At 38.2% G+C, this 27,373-nt stretch overlaps 2 long non-coding RNA genes across 4 annotated transcripts in view; one reads left to right on the top strand and one right to left on the bottom strand.

The window, feature by feature from the left end:
- LOC119716899 (uncharacterized) overlaps positions 1-27,373 on the top strand; it is a 39,782-nt gene that overhangs the window by 474 nt on the left and 11,935 nt on the right. The window contains exons 1-2 of one of the 2 annotated variants that reach the window (XR_005265705.2): positions 14,837-16,215; positions 20,516-20,629. This is a non-coding gene — a long non-coding RNA (uncharacterized lncRNA). Of the gene's footprint in view, positions 1-14,836; positions 16,216-20,515; positions 20,630-27,373 lie in introns of those variants that run through there. The other variant, XR_011809233.1, reaches the window with a different exon arrangement.
- Positions 2,036-25,234, bottom strand: LOC119716898 (uncharacterized). Of its 2 annotated transcripts, XR_011809232.1 has the most exons (6): positions 24,430-25,234; positions 14,609-14,731; positions 13,583-13,718; positions 7,272-7,328; positions 3,701-3,829; positions 2,036-2,188 (listed from the first exon to the last, which is right to left on the bottom strand). It is a non-coding gene; the product is annotated as an uncharacterized lncRNA (long non-coding RNA). The 2 variants fall into 2 exon arrangements; XR_005265704.2 differs by lacking the exon at positions 2,036-2,188 and having other exon boundaries at positions 3,107-3,829; positions 24,430-25,016.

Here is a 27,373-nt window from a genome sequence, read left to right as displayed (position 1 = left end):
AATGATCTGTCATTAATCATGGGGCACACCTTACGAAGAGCTCTAATGAGGAAAGCTGCAGTATAATGTCACTAAGCTGTTGGTCTCCTCTGGGCCATTGTTGTACATCACAGGAAACTGTTTTCTGTATTTATTGATCATTCACCGATCATTACACTAAAGACGTAGGTCTTTGTAATTGTTTCTTTATTCTTTGATGTGGGATATTGCCTGAAATTTTGCAGACTGAGTCCTAATAATCAGAATGAATAGCTGCTAAAATTTGCTCCTCAGATTTTCTCACTTGTAATAATGAATCACACCAGTAGCTTTTCCTCTTGAATAAAGCCTTCACATTGGTACTCACAGAGTCTAAGACATATCCTTGCCAAAAGGATGGGAGAGAAAGAAAGGTAGAGGCAGAGGCCAGCGGGAGCCCAGCCAGCATAGCACAGTTGTTAACTCAGGAAAGCAAACTTCTCAGGGGAAGCTCGTCTTTCCCTGGAAAAAGCCAGCTGAGTAAAAGTTATCTTTCATTTTTTTCCACTTGCTGCTTCATTGCCAACATTTTTTTTAGGGACCACTCTTTATCCACTGTCTGTTCTCCTTGCAATAAACCACTAGTAAACTAGTTGGTAAGAAAAATGACAAAAATACACTCAACATCCTTCCTGCCCCTACTTGGTGCTTGCTATGCATATTTCGGTAAGTTACTGTTATGTTTAGGCTGATGATGCCGTACCCTTGGAAAGACGAGCATCCATATAAAGCTGAGTGCCGTAAAGCCAGACCTCTGCGCTTTGCATTGATGAGCCCGCGTTTAACAGCAGGACCTGATAAACTAATCCTATGTCAGAAGATAGAGAGTTATTCTCAAGTGGGAGAAACATCTGAAATGAGAATCGTGACTAGCAAAGAACCTGTACTATGACTTAACCGCAATGCATTTAGTGTAAATGCTTTTTCTGAGTGTCTGAAAGAGCTAGAACTGTATATGAAGAATGAAAATACTTGTCACAACACTTTCTGCAATTTGTATAGAATAAAGAACTGTTTACATAGATAGTGATTCAGTCAAATTGCATTGCATGTTTATCATGGTGAAGATCTGAAAGAAATATTTGTACTGAAAAGCTTTATTTAGATTTAAAAGGAAAATAGGTGAAACCTACTGAACCAGAAAATGTATGCAAAGGAAGATCAATGTGAATAAAATATTGCTTTTAATATTTTACTAGAGGAAAAAAAAATCAGAATCATTAATGTTATTTTTAATTTTGAACCTCTGTAATGTTATGAGCAATCTTGCTCTTCCCTTGAAATGTTAAAGAAAAATACTAGTCAGTTGTATGAGAGAAAAAGAGATAACAGTGGAACATGAAGAAGAATCTCATATATGTAAAAAGCTAATGGATGACCGATCAATGCAAATAAATACAGAATATGAATGACTTTGATGAGCCTTTATCATGGAACCATGTCTGCTTCATAAAATTTGGATGGCTGTAGTCTAGTAAAATATGTGGAAGACAAGTGTCCATGTATCCTTAACAAAGTGTGAGGAAAAGAAAGGTGTGAATAAAGTTCAAAGTATTTGGTTACATGTTCTTTGCACCAGTCTGTACCCTGCATAAAATATCTACTGGCAGAATTAAGCAGACAAATAGTGAGATATACATATTACAAAGGATTGGAAAGCTGATGGGCATCTTTGGTTAATCAAAATACAACAGCTGCCTATTTTGTGAAGCCAAATAAAATCAGGTGAACAGTTCATCCACTATCATTACGCTTTTATCAGAAAGGAACATTATGTTCCTGTAAGTCTTTTGATAAACATGGAACAATTGCCCTATAATAACAAGGAAGTGTGGAAATGTGTTGCATGATTTCTGTTCATGAGCATTTTGCTAAAATAGCAGTAAATGGCTTTTTTCTATTAATGTAAGATTGTATTTTGCATTTTGACTCATTTCATTTCACTTATTTCTTTGATCGGCAAATGAAACCATAGAGCAGTATTTTATTTATTTATTTATTTAGAGTAATATTTATTTTTTTCTGACAATGATTCCAACAAATGTCTTTCAGTTTCTGTTCAAACACTGCTGTCCATCAGATAGCACATCCAAATAAAGTCCCTTGAATCACACAAGTACAAGTGTTGGATGTTGTGGGTAGGACCAGAGTAGCCAGTGCTGGAGATTAGCTGTGAGAAAGAACACCAAAAACATAAGTCTTATTTCTAATGTGTGAATCCAGAATCAAATATTAGCTTGGAAGCATCTGCGACTTTTTTCCCAGACTTAGTCAATTAAAGAGATTAGTAAATCCTGTTAATGAATCCCCTGGGTCTTTGCAGAGAGGCGCAGAAAATAGCATTGGATAGGGAGCACTGAAAGGCCCACGCCTTGGAGAGGAGGGCGCTTACAAACTGCTGCTCCTTGAAGTTTGTCAGAACATATCTGTCATGGAAAACAGTCCAGCTACACCCGTGTCTTAAGAGCTGAACTAATCTGAGTTTACTGACAAAAATTTGTATAGGAGAGGAATATGAGAGGAGGCAGCCTTGTAGTCTGGAGGGGATGAGCAATGCAAGGCAGCCGTGTGTGCAATGCCTGCCGTGTCCCAAGCCCCACCTAATTTCCCCAGCAGTGCAGGGGCACTGCCCTTCTTCCTCCCGAGCATCTTTGGGCTCTCTCTTTTTCCTTCCCGAGGAAATTTGGGAATTTCTTTTGATTTATTTATTTATTTTTGTTTCTCCAGTCTGAGGACTCTGGGTGACTTACAGATACTGGGCTGATGCCACACTGCAGAGACTGAAAAACCACCTCAGTGAAGGAGACTTAGATATTATATACATACATACATACATACATACATACATACATATATATATATATATATATGTATGTATATAATATATATATATATATAATATTATATATATATATATATAATATTATATACATGTATATATATACATGTATGATAAAATGCAGCCTGTACAGAAACCTATGCAGAAGCACAGAATAAGGAAATATATGTAAGAAAGTTACTGCCTAATAGTTACCGAATTTATCCCCCCCCCCCCCCCCAAAAAAAAATATATATATATATTGCAAGGTTATGCATGCATGCATGCAAAAAATAAAACATACAGCACCCTTTTAGCAGTTTAATTTGAGGTAACATTGACTAAATTTTGCCTGGCCTTCAGCTGAGAAGTGAAAAAAGGGTAGCATCTTGGAGTTACATATAGTATTACCTCAGTGCCTCCCTAATCCATAGCGGAAACATTAATCACTGTGTCTTTGTCATGCCAGCAAGGCGGTTTGCAGTCTGTCTATGTACTTGATTTATGAACAGCTGATGGCCATTGAACTGCAGCAATCCACCAAACAGTATTTTGTACTTCCTTCTGCCTCGAGTGTAAATGTTACAGAACACTAACATTATATTCCATCTAATATATACAAGATTAATTTTGTAAGCTTCTTCGTTTTTGCCTCCCTTTGGTCTGCTTTTCGTTTCTCGCTCTTGCCTTCTCCATCACAAACTGCACTGCTGGTCCCAGATCCCCAGCCCACCACCATGCTGAGGAGTCTGGGTTTTGCCATGTTCACCAGCAGAATCAGCACATGCCTGGCTGCCAGCACAGTCAAGGCAAGATCCTGTCCCATCTGAGTGCAAAATGGCACAATCCTCAGTTCTGATTCACCTCTTCTGTCAGATTTTTCCTCTCTTCTCACGTGTTTCACTTGAAATTTGAAGTTTGGAAAGCTGGTGCAGATCCTTTTGGACGCAATTCCCAGTATGTCCAAAAAAAAATCTACCTCACATAGTTGCTCTGGAAGAAAAAAGGAGACTGTGTAAGAATTTTGTTCCTTTGCAGATGCCTCAGAGGCAGGATACTTGGCTCGAGCTAGCATTTAGAAGCACCTGGGGGTCACAGAGAGGGCCCTCCTCAACCCTCACAGAAACAAAGAGAAGGACTTGGGCCTACAGGCATGGGGCTCCAGTGTCACCATCATGCAGAGGGAAGCAGCTCCCTGCTGATTCATCCTTGTGGTGGCACAATGGCTGTGGAAACCCACCCAAGGGTACGCTCACATTGTGTGAGCTTTCTGTTATGGTCTGCTCCCGTGCCTTTTTTCAATGCAATATCAGCATCCTTCCTTTCTCAGTGTTGTGTCATTCCTCAGCCCCCCTTTGTGCTCCAGTCTACAACTTTTAAAAGCCAAGGCTACATCCAAATTTCTATTAATCACGAGCCTGTGACAGTGCAGCAGATTGCTGCATTCTGTAGCGGATAGGAGGATATTGCTTCATAAACTGTACCGAGCTGTTCACCACTGCCTGGAACAAAGCACTCTTTGTTGGTTAATGGTGTCTAGAAAATAATGGTTAAATTTAAAGCATCTCAGATTCCAAGGGGTGTGTTAAGAAAAAAAAAAAAAAAAAAAAAGTCAACTGTTAGGAAAGCTAGGTTTTTTTAATGCTTTATCTCTTCTCTCTTGGTAAAAGAAGGGGGGATGTATTCACAAATATTCAAAGTGTGGCTAGAAGAGATGGTGCTGCCCTACAGGTACTGCTGGCATCGAGGGGTGCATAACAAGCCATAATGGGGTGACTCAGGCAATAATGCTAACTGGATATGTAGCCTTTCATCCTGCAAGCACTTTGCAGATTTTAAGAAATACAATATAGGTTGCACAAATTTTGGGGGGAGGATTCCTGCAACTGAGCTCTGCCAGCTGAGGAGGTGAAGGGGCAGGAGGTGATGAGCAGCACCCACACACATGGGTGAAGCTGAGCTCGAAAAAAGCAGGTACTGAAGAGTTAGTGCAAGGCTCCACCTCGCAATGGCACAAAAAGAGTAAGCCCAGCAGCAGAATCTGGCCCAGTTGTGTTGGCCCAAAGTCCAGTGGGCTCCATGGGAGTCTTTCACTGTGCTTCAATGGGCATCGGCTGCAGCCCCGCAAGGCAGGGACATCGGGGGAGCCACCAGCCACCAACACTGGCATGAACAGTGAGCAAAGCCTGGCTCATGAGCAGCAGCACAAAGCAGGTCACTGACCCCAATATACACTAGTTATTTTGGCTATAGCCACCGTACATGATGAGGACAAGTTACTGGTCCGTTTCTAATGAGAGAGTTTGGGAGAAGGTGTAGGATGAGGCAGAGTGATGTTGCTTGGTGATGCTGCTGTGGGTGCTGGTGCTGATTTGTTTTACCCCTTTTGGTTTGCTGTTGTTTTGCAGTAAAGGGCTTGTATTCTCGTAATGCTTTTATTTTTATTTTTATTTTATTATTTATTTTTTTAACGAGTGAATGTGAAAAAAAAACTATGTTGTGGAAGTGGAAGGTGACTCTGCGCCCACCATCACCCACGAGATGGAGCTCTCAGCTCAGGCGCAGGGAAGGCTTTCTTTGTGTTATCGAAAAATGAAACATTCTTGCTCTCACCCTTTTCTGATTTTTATCTTTTGCTAATATAATGCAGATTGCTTTTATACATTATTTATGGAGCCCAGAACTGGTATAGGGAATGCTGTCACTCATTTTAATGATTTAGATATGTTTTTTATTATTATTATACTGTATAGACTTTGGAAAACCCTCATTTGGATCCCATTTAGAACACAGGAAGTTGCCCAAAGCTTGGATGTGAACCTTAATTTAGTGAAATCCTTGTAAGGCTGAGAATATTTACTACTGGCATTTATTGCTCCTGTGAGAATCAAGAGTGAGGGTGGAGGGGGTGGGGGGGGGAAGGAGAGGAAAGGAAAGACAACCGTAACTCCAGCCAAAAAAGCAAAGAACATATGTTGAGTCGTGATCGGCTGTGCGAGCACAGCAGCAGGGTAATCTGCATCTGAGCCCTTCTGCTGGGACTGGGAGGTGCCTTTCTGCTTTGGAGATCTAGGAGAACTCCAGCAGGACTCATTCTTCGCAGAGCTGAGCTTGCTTTTTGCAAGCCTCTCTTTATAAAGAGGGTTAGGACACTTGGCTCGATGCACTGTGTAAAGGAGCAGAAGTCTTTTTGGACTTCTGCCTGTGCTCTGCAGGTAAAGGTCTCAGGCTTTAGCGGTGTGGAGCTGCTGTGACTGCAGGGGTGCTTTGCAGGGGGGTGAAGAGGGCGACCCAGCATTAATGGAAGCAAAGATCTCTTATTTTTTCCCCTTCCTTTCAGTTACTGTGTACCTAAACAATAGTAGCAAGGCTATACAAGCTTTGGTTCAAACTTGTAGTAAAAACTATTCCTAGGACTCTGTGCTTGGGCTGTGAGTGCAGGTGATTTCATTGGTCCCCAGCCTTCCAGAAGATTAGGGCTCTGCACTTCACGAAAAAGAGCAAGTGTCCCAGTAATTCCCACGGTGTTTTTTGTTTTAAAGAAAAGCAGAACAAGGTTTTAAAGTAACTTTTTGGGGGGCTATTTGTTTTATGTTCCCCTTTTCCTTCAACCCCATTCCATTCAGCTGCTTAACTTCCCTTTCAGCCAGTCTCTCTGGTGGCTCGTTAGTCCTGCTCAGTGACAGTTAAAATGGCTAATAAAGCAGCTGGCAGCAGAATGAATGAAGGGACTATGCCAGCTATTGCCCATATCATGGAACAAAAACAAAACAAACAAAACAAACAACCTCCCCCCACCCCTGAAAAAAACAAAACAACAATAACAATGAAACTCTGATATGTCTACACTGAAATTGACTCAGAATCCTGTATATTATGGACCAGAGATTTCTTAAATGGAAACAGTGTTTTGTGACTCTCTAATGAAATGCAGTATGCTTTCTGAAAAGCAATTTCATTTAAAAGATTGCCTATTTACATGAAATACCCACCACTGTTTATTACTATTATTATTAAAGAGCTTTTGATGCTATCCTGTCATTACTTTGACCTTAGTTATGCTTTGTTAGCATTTATTACTGTGAAAGGACCAAGACTTTGTCATCCAGGGCGTACCAATATGTGGAGAGAAGACAGTTTTTTTCTTGTGGAGCTCACAGTCAATGACCATACAAAAAAGAAAGATGGGACAAGCAACTGGGAGATGGCAATGTCCAGCTACGTAAAATTGTCCCTCTTTCACAAGCTACACTGCATGCAACAGCAGAGTGCATCCCAGATACAAAACATTATCGGTAAGATCTCAAATCTCATATATAGCTCAGTTAGAGAACATGGATGGAACATCAACTACGTAAAATGGGAAGATCTTCATTCATGAGACAAAGATCTTCATTCACGATTCATGATTTCCAACAAAGACCTTCTGAAGTACCTTGAAAGATGCACGGGTAGTTCAGATATGCAGTGTCTGCTCCTAGAATTAGGAAACCTGAAATGAGAAGAATGAATTTGCAGTTGCTTATAGAGGTGGAAATTTAGTGATAATTCTTTATTTCTTATTGAGTGGGAGGGCACCAATATTGAACAAACTGCTAGACACAATTGCTCATTTTTACATTAAGATGTCATTTCACATTAATGTAAAGGACTCCACTTCAAAGTATGGTGTCATAGTTTCATTTTTTTTTTTGTCATAATAAGTTAAATTTTGAGAAGATACTTAAACATTGGAATAAAAAACTTAAAGAGAATGTGGAAATTTGATTATTAGAGCTGCTTAGAACAAGTTGTACAAATATCTGTCAGGAATGACACAGGTATAGAGAATTCTTCCTTGAGGCAGAGGATTAGACAATATGACCTATTTACTGTTTTCTAGGACTTGTGGGAGAGTATCTATAGGTGCTTCAATGCAGAAAGTAGGCTGTGTCAAAATAAAGAAGACAAACTATGTTGAAATAAAGTTTAACTTAACCTGAAGCTAAACAAGAAATTTGTCGAAGCCATATAAAAGATAGATAGATAGATAGATAGATAGATAGATAGAAAGAAAGAAAGAAAGAAAGAAAGAAAGAAAGAAAGAAAGAAAGAAAGAAAGAAAGAAAGAAAGAAAAGAAACATAAATAATATCTAAAATTTAGAAGAAAGGTGGCATTTTATTGAAATACATAGAAGATACTATGAGAAATGCTCAGAAAAGGCACCTGAAGAACCTCAGTTCTGTTGTATAATGACATTACCAAATAACAAAATTATTCTGAGGGGCATTTTTTTGTGTTTCTAGTTTCAGACTCAAATGATAGCATAAAAATGATTGCCTAAAATAAAAAATTACTTTTTTTTTTTTTTTTTTTTTTCCCTTTTTGCCATTATAGTGTTCCCATTAAGAATACAGCCAGCAGCTACTTTGGTTAAGAGAACCCTGTGATCTCAGCTGCAGGAAGAACAATGGAAACACGCTGTTCTTCTCAAAATGCCCCTGTGGATATAGGCTTCTTCTGCTCTGCTTTTTCATCATAAACTCTCTTCACACCAGCACTGCAAGCCTCAAAGCAGCCAGGGAAGAGCAGGGTCAGGCTGGATTTCTGGGTACTTCTGTCGCTTGGTGAGGTTGGGTACGCTCTGGCAGTGTCCACAGGGTGAGCGGCACAACAACTAGGCTGCTGTTCTGCATTGCTTTTGCCAGGCTGGTGCTGTGGTCTGGCTGACAGCCTGCAGACCAGATTTCTTGGCATCCCTCCCCAGAAGGACACCCATCCCATATCTCATACCATATGCTGCTAAGGGAGCTGGGACTGATGGCCAGCCTGAGATGGCATGCTCTGGACACTTGGGGCTCAGCTGTAATCATCTGTCACCTTAAGTGCCCTCAGAGAGCCAGGTCAGAGAGTATACGGGGCTATATTCCCTGTTCATATGCCCACTTAAGGTGGGGTATAGGTGCAGCACTCTCAGTTCCACTGAGGAGAAAGCAACTGTTTTGAAAGTTTTCCGCATTCTCCATGAAATTTTCTGCAGAAGAACTTTTAAAATAATGCTGTTTAAGAGGGGAAACAGTTATTAATCTTACAAGACTATCTTTAAGTGTAAGACAAAAAGACTTGCACAGTTTTAAGTTCTTTGAAAGTATAGAGAATCACCTATTTTACTAAGATCACGTAATCAGAGGAACAGAGTTCCACTTTCATTCAAGCTGCCTTTTGCCCTTTTTAATTACAATTAACTCCCAGACTGACTTTCCTGGTTTATTTGTGAAATCTTAAAAATGTGTAAGTATTTTGTGCTTTGCCAGTAGACAAAGTGGTTATATTTGGCAAGACTGTGACCTTCTATGTTCACTTGTTTGAGGTCTTCGTTGACTGATGGGTATGCTGAAGAAGAATCAGGACCTTTGAGCTGACAGTTTTACCTCAGGATATCAAATACTAGAAAGGCATTGTCTTGTTGGCTCCATTTGATGAATTCTTGCAGGTGGTATTCAACTGAATGTGTAACAAGCAGTGTACACTGACCGGATTATTTATCTTGTCAAATGGAGTCCCTGGACATAACTATCAAACTGCCATTGACACTGGAGTATAACCAGCTCTATATTAAACTGTCCAGCTGCGATATGGAGGCTGCAGCAATCATACACTTAAGAAACATAAGACACATTGCTGGAGCATTTGAAAGGTGTGAGAGCTTGTACAGCAGCAACTATTTTCTCTGTAACCTTCCTGAAGGTGTCCCAATCTCAAATTTTCACAAGACTGCTCTGAAAGGTCATGCTTTGATGCAAATTAATGAAACATGACAACAATTAGAAGGCTTCTATTCTTTATATTTTTATTAGCTACTAATAAATAGCTCTAAATAGTAGGGCATGACTAGCTAAGAAATATATAGGTCTTTCCCACAGATGGCCTTCCTTAGACTTCCTTAGCACAGTTTTAATGCCACACTGTCTGAAGGGGTTTCCTCGGACAGGTACCTTGGTTTCCCTGATAGGGTTATTTCAATATGCAGTTGAGCTGAGACAGCAATGACATGAGAGACCTTTCAGTCATTTATCCCACAGTCGGCCATTGATACTTGTGCCAGAAATACACTGGGTGTTCTTGACTTGCCCCGTCTACCTCCTACCACCATATCACTGTCATATCTAACACACTTGGTTGGTGAAGGCCAGCAGTAGAGGAGGATGGTGACCATTTGATCAATGACATGGTTCTACTTCAAAGCTAACAGAGCTATCGACCCCACCCTATTTGGATCCTATATAATTATAAAAATTAGATTAAACAATAATTAGTGACTTATCTTAATTACAACTTATTTTTATCAAGTACAGCTTGTACAAAAGATTTCAATTATTTTTAACTAAATGGAGAGTAGAGAGAATCTGTTGTTTTAAGATTATTCAGGACAAAGAACAGATGCTAAATTTCTTTAAATGACCGGTTTAATTTTAGCACAAATTAACAGATTTATTTATTACTGCTCTGAACATTCATCCTGTTTTTCAAGGATGAGAACTGTAAGCTTGGGGAAGGTATGTTATTTTTCATGTATAATAAAAATGGTAAATCTCTGCTTTAGTAACAATACAGAAGTCTCCCAAAAGTGTAGAGTTGTGACCAAGGCCTCCGTACAAGAATGGAGAACCCATTAATTTTGTGGTTAGGTGAGGGAAAGCTACACTTTTCAACAAGCTTTTCTAAGGGGAGACTTTTCACAAAAGATTTGTTGTGAATTGGTCCCAATGCAGGGAGTCCCTGCAGTTTTGCTTGGCCTCTTCTCCATCATACTTCCTCCATCAGGCTGCCCCAAGGGCTTCTCCAGTAGTGGGAGCAGCTGCAAATCCCTCGAAAGCCACGCTTCGTCCCTGTGTTTCCTGCACAGATTGCTTGCTGCTTAGCCTTTAAGTACTCTGGTCATCGTAAACTCGTGTACAATCACAAGCTATGAGACGACATCGCATTTGGGGCAGAAGAACAAGCTTTGAGAGTTCCCCTATGTTTGTAGAATATACGAACATCAGAAATACCTATCAACACCTATCAGAATCCACAATTTCTGGTATTCATTGGAATTAATTGGCTGTGTGAAAGTTGAGAATTATACAGGTTCATTGCTAGAAGTAAGTCACAATTAGTGCCAAGTGCTTTTACCACTAAAAAAGCCCCATGGATTAGGCCTTTCTGAATAAAGAAAACCTGCTTCTGAACTTTTTGCCGCAGTTGGATACTCACTCATAGAATAGTCTACATACTGCCAGTACATTTACAATGTAAACGCTTTCTTTTCAAGGTCATGGTTTTAAAGCACTAGACTGCTATTGAAACTGCAGGGGCAGAGCCTGAACAATTCTACTGGTTTTCTAAAAATAAGGAGCTTTATAGCTAAACTGCAGGATGTATTTTAAAAGAAAGAGTCTCAACATTTTTCTTTTTACTGCTACTTGTATCCCATCTCTACCAATTTTTACTGCTTTACACAAAGACACATCTATTGCAAGGCATGGCATAAAATCAACACTTGCATTCTAGCAGCTCAGCTCAGTCCTACAATATTTGTGATGTGCCACAACATTCAAATGCATTAACACAAAACTTGAGCCACCAATGGAAATATATAGCTTAAAAAATAAAATGACAGAAAGTAAAAGTGCCTACTTTCAGCTAGTTCAGACTTATTAGCTGCAACTCCTATGTTGAATTTTACATTTTCAAATGTCATATTTTAGTTCAAAACCTGCGTCTCTCAAATACCTCATGAAATCCTGCATGACTATGAGGCATGAATGAAGCAATTGCTTCTTTCATTATAAATGATTAATGCTAATCAATCAGGGCTTAGTATTCCCAAACCGTTAGAGCTCTCCTGTTTAGCTTTTGCAGTGCTTGAAAATGTTTATTGACTAAAGGGTGAAAATGTTTTTTCTCATTATTGGGAAACATTCACTGTTAATTGCGATGTCCCAAATTACAGAGGACTAAATTCTGGTCAGTTTGTAGAGAGGCACTGTGACAGAAAACAGTAAGGAGTTTTCACACTTGCAAGGTTACCAGAAGACTGTCCAGTCTTGCAAATAAAAGATGATATAAAGCTGCTTACATCAATACTTCCCTGGGGGCTGTGACAAATGGTCATGTGTTTTCAGGGTTAGAGGACAGCTTGGTGTGTACCTGGCTGTTCTTCCTTCAGATTTCAGGGTAAGTTTTTTTGGCCAGAGCTCAGCTGACTGGTTCCATTGCAAAGCTCCACTGAGGTGCACCACAAGGTGTTCAGGTCTTGCCTTCCTGGCCCTCACTGGGCACCAGGACTGAGGACAAATGATGATGGTGAAATACTGCCCTCACGGGTTACTGTGACTCATCTCTCATTTCCTTCTGCAGGATTTTCTCCTTAGCTTTTAGAACTATATTTAAAGATGAAATACTTAACCTATGTTTTATACACACCTGAAGATCATGTTCATCAATTCCAAGCAAGTCTAATACAGATAGTGTGTTGGCCATGTAATATTACAGTGGTGATGCTTATGTTTTACCTGAATGACTATTTTTAAATGATATCACACCTTAGATGAAGTGTCTGGTTAACTAAGTATGAAAGGATAATCTAAACAAATTGTGTTCTTTTGTTCCAAAATTTATAATTTTCAGAATAAAGCACTCTGTTTTCAGTAATACTACCTTCTACCCTGAAAAACAACTTTCATAAAGTCATAGAAGTGTGGCAATTTATTTGACACAGTCAAATCTTAATAGAATTTAAGTATTGGACTATGAAACTTCACTTTTCTTCTCTAAACATTTTCAGTTGCATCTACATCTTTCAACTTTTTTTTCTAGTGTTTCTATTTTTTCGAGTGTTTCTATTAAGATTTGAAAAAAAAATAATATGAGGAAATTCTAGTAATTTTTTTAGGTATAACTGAATTGCATTTGATGAAATCTCTACAGTATTTTGGACTAGAATTAATTACTAGTAGTATTAGGATGCAAATTGTATCACAGAACTATACTCAATGTATTGTGATTTCAATTCTTGAACCAAGTACACTAACAAAACATTTCCATTCTTTATCATTTAGAACATTATATAAAGTTTGCCATTATTGCTGCCAGAGCTAAAGCCAACAACTTAGTCTAGGCAAAAAAAACAGGAGGATATCCAGCAAGTAGGAAACAAAAACATTTGGGGAAATGGATGAGTGGACAAAGGAGAGACTATGCACATGGCCAAGGGAGTTACATAGTTAGAGCAATCATTAGGGAGATGAAGGACAAAGACTCAAATTCTTTTTCTGCATGATCTGAAGAATTTACTTGATCTCAGGTCTACCACATCCCCAAAGGTCAAGTTATTTGGTTACTCAGGCCTTGTTCTTTTAAAATCTCTGTGAAGTGTCTCTAATTATAGATATTCTATTATATCCCTTGGGGCAGGAATAAAAAAAGTTATTTTTGTCCATGTTCATTAGCCAGTATTCTGTATGTTCTGCCTCTTTTAGTTTTTGTGGTAACTATATGAAGTGAAACAGCACCAATGGAGAGATGGAAAGTTTCATCCTAAAATGACCAAAGGTATGGAAAATGTTAGTTAAACTTCTTACCAGGGGAAATAAATAAAATAAAATAAAATAAAATAAAATAAAATAAAATAAAATAAAATAAAATAAAATAAAATAAAATAAAATAAAAGCATGGTTGCCGAATGTGTTTCACTACTCAGGATCCTGACGGAGGGACACACCTGATCTGAGTTAGGTGCCCAAATCCAGGCAGGTTGCCTGCTTTGGCTTCTGGGTCTTGTCCTTTCTTCCAAAGTGCAATTGTATCTGAAAAAGCATCTCTCTTCTTTCAGAAGTGCTCTCTGCTCCCACAAGTTCCTAAATCAGGAAGGAGGATGGTATTAGAAGGCAATCATCTATGAGTAAGATATTTCAGTGACTAAGTTGCTTTGAGGATTTATTCATAGCTTTTACTGGAATCAGTGCGAAATGCACATCTAGATTCCTCTGCAAGTCAGACCACAGGAGTTTCAATGTGAAAGGAATGCCTGGCCATCATCTGTGTTATTAGATTTTATTTTTGATGCCTCCATAGATTTTATAGTTTTGCAAAAACATGCAGCAAGCATGGAATTTATTGCTTATAGTTCATCCAGGAAATGTGTCATGGTACAAGATGGACTGAACAGAAAAGATAGCTGTTTTGGTTTTGCTTTTCAAATGTTAACAAGTATATAGCAATGGTCTGTAAAACTGCTAAATAGATCAATAAATAATTCCAGTGATAGCATATTGAATTTCAATAGTCAGTGGAAACCAACACTTTTAAAATGCTGAATTTTGCTTTTCTAATGACTAAGTCTGTGTCACTTTACCATAAATACTCAACTTTAGCAATTATCATCAAGGCCTTATTCAACAACTTTCTAATTTTAACAAATGTTATTTTCTGCAATAGTGAATTGTTGACAGGATACCTATTCTTTATTCCTTAGTGCATCCTACCCATAAATTGATTATATAAGCAAAGATATCCACAGGGAATTTTTGAATACGTCTAAGGAGGGGGAAAGAAAAAAGGAATATTTGTTACATTATTGGGACATAGAACTGAGGACCCCCTGATGTTTGGGTTATCTGACATCCAGAAAACTGGCAGTATTTTGTCTCTAGAGAGAAGATGTATCCCACCTTGCCTGGGTGTTAGGATTTGTTCAAGGACCTTTGCTGTGGTTGGTATTTTTGTGCCGAGACCATCAAATACTAACCTTGCCACTCTGCCAGTTCAGAAACACAAGGTACAGGGTTTTGAACTCGAAGAGTCAGACACTAAAAATATGTTCACAGAAGTGACAGAAGACTCCGAGACCCGATCTGGGAATCTCAGGTAGCTTTCAAGAAATCATTGAAAAAAAAAAAAAAAAAAAAAGTAAATTATTGCAACTGAAAATATTAATAACAGACAGCTGTAAATGAATTTCTGTAACAAAAATACTGAGTAAAAGAGATAAAAGAGTACCACAATTTTATAAACATAACAGAAAGGAAGCCTTAACACCAAATTTCTCTAAAAATGTTAATAGACAGCTAGCCAATTGGTGGTAACCCTTGTCCAAGCTTCTGCTTCTAAGGTATGAGAAAGTGCTTTCTGCCCTGCAGAACCACCTGTGTTCAACAGCCGAGGACTGTTGCTGTAGGGCATGTAGATCTTTATTATCTAATCGCTAATCCCTTATTATCTAAACATATTATAGGCTGTATTGTTACAAGTAAGGCAAGAATTATTTTGTCACCACCTTCCCAGGCAGACTGGATCTAAGCCTGTGGAGCCAAACCAGCCCCACCTCATTCTGTGGTCACTCCTAGCTGCACTGGTTCATTCCTTTCTTTCATCTTGATTTTCCTTTTATTCTCATCTCTTCTGACCTCACTTTGGCAACCAGACGTACTTTCTAAAACATTCTATGAGGAGTTCTTATAACATGTACAAAAGCCTATTAGCATTACTACATCTCCTCAGGCATCCTCTTTCTCCATTTCTGCCTTTTTCTTTATGTAAGTATCAATCAATCTCTCTCTCTCTCCTTTTTTTTTTTAACTGATGTTTGCACACCACTTAGTCTAATAGGGTTTTGGTCTCTCAGGTGCAGCTGCATGGAGCAGTAACCCGGTAGGATATATGAAGCAGACAGGTGTAATTTAAGCCCCTGGCAAATACAAATGAAAAGAGAAGCTGAGCAAAAGTAGAAAACCCACCGCTACTATTTGAGGTAGTCAGAATTAGCTATCAGACCAGGCACTGGACCTGCAGTAAACAGGAAACGTACCCATCAGATGTGTTCATATTAGGCATTAAATATATCACGACAGTGCCAAGAAGCTTAGCGCACTGGGTGATACCTAAACAGCCACCAGATGAAGCTTCTGTCAGAGGGGGATTTTCACTGTGAGCCAAATAGGTTTTATAAAATAGGAAAATATCTCTAGGAACAGGTTTATAGTGAAAAAAATATCGTTATGATTTTTTAGCTTGGGCATAATGCTCAACAAAACTCCCATGTTTCATGTTTCTGTTGCCAGGCTGGAAATTAAAGGGTTTGGTTATAGCCACCAAAACACAAAAGCAGCAGATATTTCATGCTTTCGTCTCTGCAACCCACTCAGTAGCTTTTACAAGTAAACAACCTGCCACATGGAATACTCACTGTAAAGCCTACACTCTTTTGTTAGGACTAAGTTGTCCAATGACAATGTTTTACGGATTCCTTCCCTTTCAGGAAAAATAAATTAATTGGCCAAGCAATTCCTCTTCATATCATACTGTGCTATTCCTCATTCCTGCATAACATTGTCTTCTCTGGATAAATAACATTTGGTAAGTATGTATGGCATATGGAATTCAGTGCAATTTGTCTCAGTTGGTCTGGTTGTTCTCACTCTGCTCTGTCCCACTCCCTGCTGCCCTCCCCACCCCACAGCCTTCCTGAGTTTTACAATAATGCTTTAATGATTTTGTGACATACTAAGCATGAATATTGTGGAATGTGTCTGGGAGTTGTAGTTCACTACTCATATTTTAATTCAAATGCAGTAAATTAATAAAAACGTTGGGTTCACCATCTAGATGGCAGAAGAGTTTTGATGGCGCCAATGTGTTACTAGACTCACAGAAATCCATTGGGACTCAATTATGTATGTGGAAAGTAGTGAACTCTAGAGGAACTATTTAATGTTGAGAAAGAATATCCCAGCCCAGTGGCTAATGCAACAATTTAAAAAAAAAAAAACAGCAGTAAATTTTCTGGATGCATGAGATATGCTGACAAAGCAGAAATTTTAGTAATTTATATTGCTGAAAGTTATGAGCATGATCACCCATAATCCCACTGCTGCCAATAATTGCACTGGGTACTGAGAACTTCTAAATAAACGTGCCTATGTCGAATATTATGTTTTTTCCCTTGCACATTAATTAAACAACAGTATTCATGGCAGTAATTTTTGCCCGTGAAAGGGGTATATGGTTATGTCTCTATAGTAAAAATAGGAGAACTATTATTTTCTGACTTTCAGATAAATGTTTACACATTATGAAGTACCTAAGTATGTGTTTTATCAAATAATCAAGTGGGTTTTTTTTACTATTTTTTTATTTTTACAACTATTGTTACAATTCTATTTGTCTTCATATGTCTTCCTCGTTTCTGTACATATAGATGTTAAAATAGACAGCACAAAGCAACTGAATTGACATGAAAGTGCTACCTCACCTGCACATTAAAATGATTTATTTCATGGAATCAGTTAAAAAAAAACAACAAACACATACATCAAAGTGGACTGTTTATTACCAAAAAAGATGGTAGTTTCTGACACTTTATTTCATTCATTTATATAGCCCAAGTCAGAGCTTTAACTGAAACTAACATTTTTCATTTATTTATTTATTTATTTATTTATTTATTTTGCTGTCAGCAGAGCAGGGCTAGCAGGACCTGATCATGAACCAAGTGTTTGATCTTGATTCCAATTTTGGTACTAGCTGAAGCTGAGAACTTTTTTTTCAGTTATTCAGCCCCACACACTGAAGCTGGGGCAGACCTTCGAAGTTGAAATTTCCTTGGAGATTCCAGGTTTCAGTTCCACTCTGGCCCATATGGAGAAGCCTGTCAAAGGTCTCACACTTTACTAATGTCAAAGTTCTTATACATACACATGATTACTGTAGATCTTAAAGAGGTGAAGGCAGTTTTGCTTGTTTTTGTTCTGTCGGTGCTCCTGTTGCTGAATGGTCTTGGCTTGTGATGGAATAATGATAAGCAGTGATCAAGAACATGTTCAGACTCTTCTATCCTACTCAAAACTCCCTGTAGCTGCATAAGAGCATGCCATGTTATGTCACACAACGCCACACAGAAATCTTTGAACTTGGGGTAGGCAGGACTACTATTGTGGTTGTAATGTGTCATTACTGCTGCTGGTCCCAGAGCAGGCTCGGATTGTTTCTGCTGTGGGGATTCAGCTGAGCTGATCAGAAATGCCTGGGATCCATCCAAGCCTGGATCAGAGCCTGATCTGATCCTGTCAAGAGGGAACACTTTTCCCATGCCCCAAATCCTTTCTTTAACATTGCCAACTTCAAGTCACAGCCTGGATGCTGACTCATTGGTGACAATATTTACAAGGAAGATGTTTTTCGTGCCTTTTCATGGAGCAGTACTGCTTTCCACTCCTCGTTAGAAAAGTGTGTATCACACTGTGTATCACTCTCTCCCCTGAAGGTCATCTTCACCCAAGAGAAAGCACATTAGCTACTCTTCCCAGTCTTGGGCATACCCCCGGCCTTTCAGGCATTGGGCTTGTAAAGAAGAGTCTTCGGGGCTCGTCTCTGTGGGGAAGTTTCTTGCAGAAGAACACAAAGTCAGGAACTGAGATCTATGGTGTTTTTGCTGCTTGAACTTCCTTTGCTCCAGCTCTGCGAACGCCGCTCTGACAAACTTCTCAGAGGGGCAAATCCCAAAGGGAAGGTCATGCAGTAGCTGAAAGTCTGTCATGCTCGTTCAATTTAATGTGGGAGAAAAAGGGCGGTTGTTTTTGCTCCGCTGTGGATTGTCAGGCACAGCGCTGACCTCAGTTAGTGAGGTGACAATACATAAATACACCCTGCACCCCATCTGCAGTGGGATTTCGCTTCACCCCAGTGCATTATTTGTCATGTTTAAAGCCCTGTTTTCTGTTTTTTTTTTTTTTTATTATTTATTATTATTATTTTTTTTTTTTTTTTTTTTTTTTTGGTGCAAGTGTTTAGTTAGGGCCTAGGTAAAGAAAGGAACAAGTGCCCAGTCCAATCCTGTCTGCTCCTTAGATATGTCTCTTGAAGCGACACTGCTCATCCCCATAGGATGCCCCAGATAAGTCAGCAATACTCTGCTGTCAATGGCATTAAGAGCTACACCATGCAGAGGCAGCGAGGGCTCTCCTCCTCGCACACAGATGAGGCAGATAGTGCAAAAAAGACACGATTCACCATTAAGAGGTTGTTATACTGTGCCTTCATTTCTGTATTCATTTACAGTTTGTAAGGTATTTCTCACACACACAGGCACTCTCTTCTGCTTTGGGAGTTTCAGTATGCAACTTTTTTTGTCAGTAAATGCAGTTTTGAACAGATCCCTTCTAATCTGCCGAATCACTCAGGCACCAGTTTGGACAAAGTGTTGGTTTTACTTGGTTTTAGATGCATTTACACACTTTGTTAATGCACTGTAGCAAGACTGAATATCAATTTTCATCATCTCACTCATGCACAGTTTCACTTCCTACAAATACAAATCTTAGAGCCTTTATAGTCCAAACTACCTGTGTGCATGGCCTCTGTATTTGCTGTTTATTTAGGAACAAGACTGGGGAATTTCAGACCATTTCAAATGCTGATTTTGAAATATACTCGTGGTATAATTTTTGGATTATTCCTTTTTATCACATCTTAACTTTGAATATCAAAAATCCTTCTCCTGTGGTTAAGGGTAGTTATTGCCAACCTAATTTCAAATGGACTTTAAAATTTCAATCTTTTTAGCTCTTTAGGTTTGATTGTGCATGGCTTGTAGGATTATAGCTTCCTAGTTTTAATGTCTATTTTTGAATGCTGGTTTGGGGTCAGTGGTTAGAAACTCTCAGTATCATTTTTAGTGCTGAAATATCCTTTTGATTTTACATGTCTGAAGCGACAAAACCTCTTATTGTTATCATTTTTGAAAAATTGCCAAGATACAGCCAAATCTTTCACTGCTTGCTGCACTGAGCTAGTTCTTGCCTTCGTGTCATGTACTGTAGAATTCATTATTGTAATGCCTTGTTTACTTACATTTCTTTCTGGTGATAATAGGCTTTTCAGCCTTCAGCATTCAAGGCCTTTGTCCACAGAGGAAAAGAAAAGAAAAATCAGGCAAAACATCAGGCTCTTTCATCAAGCTTTTCAAATCTGATTTCAGAAGTTTGCTGTTAACCATTTCAGTGTCACGACAGAGGAACAAAAACGTCCATAAGAAAAAATCCAGAATCAGAAATACCTCTGCAGAGAAACAGCTTTTGTTCATAAAGCTGTTTTGATGCAAAGCATCCCTTCCAAGATATGACTTCCCCTTTCAGTAGCAAGGGCTGTCTACCTTCAAAAACATTCTTGAGTTTAATTCTTCCAATGAAGTCAGAAAGTAGTGTGGTAGCAGCCATTCTATTGACACAGCATTTATAGTCATTAACCCACCAAAGTGCCAGATTTAACTGCTGATCCACACATCTCTAAATACATGAAGTTTCTTGTACACTTCCTTTAAGAATGAAAGCCAAGGCTATTGGATTTCAAGAAAAATCATGAACCAAGTATTTTTTTTCTTTTTAATACCAAAATATTGTCTGAAAAAAAATGCTGACATTGTCTAACATGTTTTTGGTTTATGAAATCACTTTTTAAAATATAAAATCTTCACATCAAAGTATTATTTCTGGCTAAAGACATATTCACTGTGACTATAGAGACAGTAATAAAAGTTTTCTTTACTGCTGACAAACTTGCACGTGCATATGCACTTCTTAAGAGTAGGCTTTTGTTTCTGAGATGATATTAAAATGTTTTCTTCTTTGCTGCTAACTTCACTGCTGTTATACTTTCACAGACTTTCACATTTTGAGACCTGCTTCTAGATGCCTTTCAGATTGCTGTACCTCACCAGTTTGTTATCATGGACGCCTATCTCAGAAGGATGCTTTAAAAACTTCTGTTTATTTCAGTGAGTACAAGTAAGCCATTTCCAAGGATAAGAAAGGGGAAAACTGTTCTTTCTCATATTGGACTCCCATAACATTTTCTCTGAAAAGATCTGCTCATTAATTGAACCCTGCTTATGCACTGAACGAGACAGTAGTTGGAGGGAGAAAGACAAGAAAGTCATCATGTTTAAAGCTTATGTATGGCACAGAGGGATGCAAATTAGAGTACAGCATGCAACATTAATTCTAGAGTTTTCTGACTGCTCAGTGCTTGGCTTTGCAGCCATGAGATCTTCAGGTCTGTCGCCATCATCTTTAGGGAAGTACTCGGCCATTCCCATTATGAGATCTCAGGACTTCAGCTAGGCTGAAATTTTGTGTTCTGCATTTCTGCCCCAGGCTGATACTTTTTGGAGTGATTGGGAATCAATATTTCAGGCTTTTCCAGAGTTAAGACTCAGAAATATTTATTTCCTAATGTTAAGATACTATGTTAAAAAAAAAAAAAAAAAAAAAAAAGTCTCTATCTTAGAATCCTAGAATCATGGAATCATTAGGGTTGGAAAAGACCTCCAAGGTCATCTGGTCCAACCATCACCCTACTACCATACCTATAGTTATAGCAGAAGTTGAAATCTGCCCAGTAGGATTGATTTGGTATGAACGACATTCCTTTTTTCTAAGCTCATGAAAACTAATCTGTGTTTTCTTCCTGCCCTGTTGAGGCACGTAAGAGTTTTGTAGCTGATTGTGGGATTTCTTCAGAACTGGGAAGGCTCCATCTTCTCACAGCCCCTGTCTGCCAGTGAGGCTGTTCTGTGTGTGAGCCACCTCCCAGCACGATAACTGCTGTATATTAACTAAGGGCTACTCAGAGTTAGCCACACTGCAGCTCTGTTGAAAGGAACTGCCCAACAAGAATACTGACAAGATAAGAGGTCTTTCAACAGACCAAACATGCCACTTTTGGAGGACCTCTTGGTCTGTAGTGATCGTATGTATTCCAGTAGTTTGAGGAAGACTGTCTACAGTGAACCTTCCTCTTGAATGGCTGTCTTTTGTTTACCTGATGCTTAATTTCTGGCTAATCACTCTCTGAATACCCAAGCTGTGCCTGAATGCCCAACCTTCCTCCTGCCAGAACAGCACAGTCCACCTGGAGACACATCACAGGCCCTGTTGGCATACTCTTGCCATCACTTATGGAGTATTTGCTGATAGCTAAACACCATTACTTGAATATCCACCACAAAAAAAAAAAAAAAAAAGCAAACAAACAACAACAAAAAAAAAACAAACAAGAGCATATTTAAATATGGAATTTGAGTGTTGTAATAAACTGCACACATTTGGAAGGAGGACAGCCAGGTTTCTATTTTACTGTAAAGGTAACCAAACTTTTATGAGTTGAGGTAACGGTTCATAAAAATAAACATCATCCTGTGCTTCATAAGCATCTTATCAAGGTATAATAAACTAATATTATTCATAATGACTCTTGTAACACTATAAAGGGGAGAATCTAAAATAAAATATATTTGGAATTGTGTTTTAATGAGTGAGTACAGCAAGCACATCTGTCTGTAAAGCTAAAGTTTAGTGTCCAGGTAATAACTGCACTGTCAGTTTGGTATCTATCTTCTGGTCAGCACTACAGTGCTAAAATAATTAAGTAATATAAAGTGTCTTAGTATCCTCTGCTGGAAGAAGTATTTTCCTGAGTAATTTTTGCATGCAGCGTTGGTATATGAAGATAAGTTTCTTTTCCTTTAAGGATATCAGAGCTCAGTGAAGTCCAGGACATTCTGTGCATTCCTGTGGCTTTCGAATTGCACTTAATGGGTGAACATATGAAGATGTAAAAATGCTTTACCCAGAGACATAAATTATTCACACCAATAGGCCACTGCTGCTGGTCCTGCATGGGCTAGGGAAGCTGGCGAAGAGCACATGCCCAGATGGATATTTCTAAGTGCTTTTGCATGAATCATGCTGGAGAGGTGTTAAGGCAGCCAGCAATTCCTTCACGATACAGTCTATGGCTTTCTTCTTGGAGCATGTGCTCATAAGAAACTCTCAACTATACTCAAACTAGAGTGTGTTCAGAAAGGTCCTTCTGCGTATATTAAGTAGAAACACTTCAGCCATTATTAGGGGGCCTAAAAGTGAGCAACAGCATTAAGGAAAGTGTAGGCACACAAGTTAGATGTGATCCTAAGCCTGCAACAAGTGGCTTTTAATAAGCAGGACTGAGTCTGTGGGTCGCAAAACATCATATTCAAACAAAGAGAGAACAAGAGAGAGAGGAAAAACATGTGAAGCAAAGGCAAGGATGTTCAGGCATTTGTGTGAGGATGCTGTGTCCCAGCACTTCAGAACAGCCTGGGCATACAGCAGAGACCTGTAGGCTTGCAGGCAGAGCACGGCATAAAATGTAAGCAGAAGCCTGCAAATACATCTGCTAGTTTCCAGGTTACATATGAATGTCTTAACTGGAGGTTTTTTCCATGTTTAATTTTGTGATGACAGCAGCCCCAATTCAACAAAGTGCAACCATATATGGATGTCAGTGGGATTTATGCACATACGTAAGTGCTTTGTTGAATTAGGGCCAATGGCACTGATGGTATCAACATGCGAGAACCAGATAGCAGGGATGTAATAGAATCATGAACCGAAACCTGGTAAGCTAGTATTAAAAACTGCAAAATTAGTTGAACGTTTCATCTTGGCACACACAGGCAGGGGAAAGCAGATATATGACATTTTAAGTAAGGACTCTGAAGAGGTTTTTAATTGCTTTATTTTTTTTCTACTTTTATATTTTATGTCCTTGATTCCTTTTTATTCATGTATTTAAAACTAATAACAGTGTTATTTAAAACATTTTTTTCTTATCCCAGAAGATATGGAGCTTTACAACATAAAACCAAAACAATTATTTTGCCCATTAGGAATCTTTTTTTTTTTTTTTTTTTTATTTATTTATTTTTTAAGCAGTATGTTAAACTTAAGAAAAGACACAGTTCTTCAAATCTTCAGTCAGAATCAGAGGAAAAGCCCTCAGAAGTAAAGACCAATTACAAAGGAAGATCAATCTAAAATATAAGGGCAATGCACTTATGTAGAAATTAAGGATTACTGTAGGGTCTGGATGTTTCCTTTTCATAATCTCATGTTTGCTTGTTTTAAAACAGAATAAAAATGGTTGCATTTCGTTACATCTATGTAATTACTATATCCTCATTAGAAATCAATTATCTCTGATAATTCCCATTGGTGCCATGGTTCATAAACTGAATGCCAATCAGTGTAATAAAAACAGTGAAATATAATTTCTTGTTGTTCAAAGTGATGATCAACTAATCAGCAGCAAATTTAATCAGAACATATCAACATCACTCATACATATTAGCGCTTGTAAAATATAATAACCAGCCACGTCTGACAAGTTATGGATATTGCAACAATTGTAGACCACGTGAACATTTAAGCAGATGATTTACACATATGTGTGCAAGCAGTTTAAGCATAAGAATATAAAACTTCCATGAATAAAGTAGTTAGCCTTGTAGTAAATGTCCATTGCTTGAACAGCCTGTGATTTCTAAAATCTATGGTATGCTATATTGTTAATGGATCCAAGAGACTCTTGTAATCAATGCCAGCTTTTCTTCCAGACCTATAAACGAGTCCTCACTGCCCATTCATCAGAAAGCTTTAGTCTCATGCCCCTTGCATTGTAAAGCTAGCAGGCAGGCAGTAAGGAGAGAAATGGACCTAATGGACATGTTTTCATGAATTTATTTTCAGTACTTACTCAGAAATGTAGGGTGGAGGTAAACTGGGGGCCCTCACCTGCCTAATGTCTGCCCAGTGGTGGGGACTCAGCCAGCTTTACAGTGTCCTTCTGGAGATGAGCCTGGCTGGATGGGAACAGGGACCTCAGCTGCAACTGAAATGGCTTCCAGTACTTCTCAAAATTATACTGGTCTGTTTTCATCCCAGACATCAAAATTCAAGTTATTTAAAGAACTTGACTTTAGGCATACGGGATATGTGGGATTTTATGAATTCTTATGCTGGCAATAAAGACTTCTCCATTCAGGTCTTGACCTTTAAGATGCATATATTTGCAGTGTTTAATCCTGCACTGCACATGTTCTTAGTAATGACTGAAGATCTGAAGGAGCATTTTGAAGAGTATTTATTTGATATTAAGAAAAGCATTTTAACTTATCTTCAAATAGACCACAAGTGTATATCAGAACAGTATACATCTGTTCAGGGTTAGTTTCTATGGCTGATCGAGTGTTTTGTAGTAAATAACCTACTTAATTGATTTAACCTTTCTCTGTTTTCATATTTTCTGCAGATACGTTATAATTTTCTTGGATTAGTGGAAATTACTCTTTCAATAGGTTCTCTGCAGATCACCTGCAATTGTTTGTATTTTAAAAGACCCAACTATTCAAAATTAAAATGTAAGACTTTTCTGAGCATCAGTTGCCAAGTATCATTACTTCTATTCACAAATTAAAAGAGATTTCTAATGAAACTGTTCTGAGCTACACGTTTAAACCCAATTTGTGAGTAGTGTCATTATTCGCAAGCATTCTTCAACACTCCTGCCTGTGAACTCATCTGCGGGAATATTCAAAGCAAGTAAATAGAAAAAGGACAAACAGCCAAAACGCATTCACTGTTTTACTTGAGCGAATATTCTTAGAAAATATTTAGAAGCATTGGCTCTGTTATTAGCTATATAAATATTCATACAAATCTGTCCATCAGATTGCCTCCCTGAAATTACTCAGGCTTTTTTAGGAACTTGGAGAGAAAAGTCTCTTAAAAATATATTTCTGCACATTTTCCAGAAGTATAATAGACTGGATATGGCCTTATAAATTACAGGCTTTCCCATACTCATCCAGTCATGGGGCCAAATCTCAAAGTTAACTTTAATGGGATTTTGGCTCAGTGAGGTTGGAGGAAGGGCGGCAGAATTTAGCTGATGATTTATGCTGCCTTCAGAAATTGCTCAGTGAAAAAAAAATACAGCAATGGTACTTATGTAGTACAGTTGTATGTAATTTATTTTCTGCATAACCCACATGAAATTTAATAAGATATTAAAAAGTCACATTTTTGACTGAAGTCTTACAAATTCTAGCTCAAGTGAAAATAACTGCTGGTTTCTCAAATGAATTGATCAAGTAAGGTAAAAAAGTAGAAAATATCTACTCATTGCCATGTGGTTTATTTGATTATTTTTATTAAAAATAATAAAAAAAAGGAATTGCTTTTTACGAAACACACTAGCATATGATAAAAATTAGGAAATGTGCTGTAGCTGTGTTCTCAGCAGGGATGAAAAATGAGAATGCTCTGGCAGTCTAGGGAGATAGGGTTCAAACTCCAAGGCCAGGAGTTATATTAGTCTCCAGGATAAAAAGGCTGATTTTCATTAAAGGCAGTGGTACTTACTGCCTTAAATAAATAAATAAATAAATAAAATTTTATGTATTTAGGATCTTCGTTTGTACAATGTCATATATTCATACAATTACCATAAAGAAAACTTCAGTTTTGTATCAGCTTTGGTAACTTTCCCATAGATTTTTAAACATGCCCATGTGCATTTATCTGGTGATGAGATACTGAGATCATGTGGCAGTCAAATTCTGATGGAGTCAATTCAACCAGTTATGTGGCAAATAAATGGAATTTAAGTGAATAATATTGTTTATGGACTTACTGATCTAAATGTTAAAACAAAGCAAAACAAAGCAAAAAAAAAGCAAGGCAAAGTGCTGCAAAAGTGCTGCATGCATGCCATGCACTAGGGATTTTATCCAGTGTGTCACCCAAAGAATAGATGCCACAGGCTTTTTGCTGCGTGCCTAAAGGGTAAGGGATCTTTTGCAGAAGAAAATTATACAAAATTGGAAATTACATGTATAATTTTACTTAGGTCCAGTAGTAATTCTTTTTATGAAACATGTATGCTGATTACAGATGTAGGCACTATAAAAACAAAACAAATAAGGATGAAATTTTAATTGCCACCAGTTCAGTAGAACTTATTCTACATAGCCACAGGGCTAATATGTGCTTGTTGTTCTCCATAGCACATCAGATGAGAAACACTCAATTTACATTTGGAGCAAGGACAACTCAGATTAGACATTGGGAATAGATTGCCCGGGGCGTCTTCAACACTGGAGGTCCTTAAGAAAGAATCAGATAAATATTTGTCAGAAATGCAATAGATATGGCTCATCCTGCCTTGGTGCAAATGGGTGGACCTCCAGCAGCTTTCCCAGATTTAGGGTTTAGATGACTAAGCTATGTATACAAAGCTATAGCTTAGGTCAAAGCTATATATTTAATAAACAATAATAAAAAACTCTTCACTATTATTTCCTTTTAATACATTCATTTAAAATTAGTCCTAAACAACGATTTAAATTTAGCTCTTGAGATTTAAAATTTGACCTAAAGCATGCATTTCTCTATAAGTAAATACAAAGATAATCATAAAATCTTTCTTTTTTGGAAATTGATGCCATTGCCTTATGCTCAGAGGTCTGCACTAAACATTTAGAATTCCACTAAGGGCAAAAATCTTCTTCTTGCATGCAGTGTTCTCAGAAATGAGGTCAGGCATTTCTCAATCCCTGGCAGGAAAACTTTCTGACTCATTACTCTACCATGAAGCATCCAGAATTTCCCCTTGGGTCCCAGTCAAATTGTTCAAATGC

This window comes from Anas platyrhynchos, chromosome 4 (assembly GCF_047663525.1).
Source record: "Anas platyrhynchos isolate ZD024472 breed Pekin duck chromosome 4, IASCAAS_PekinDuck_T2T, whole genome shotgun sequence".
NCBI lineage: Eukaryota > Metazoa > Chordata > Aves > Anseriformes > Anatidae > Anas > Anas platyrhynchos.
This window is presented reverse-complemented; position numbering and strand designations above follow the sequence as displayed.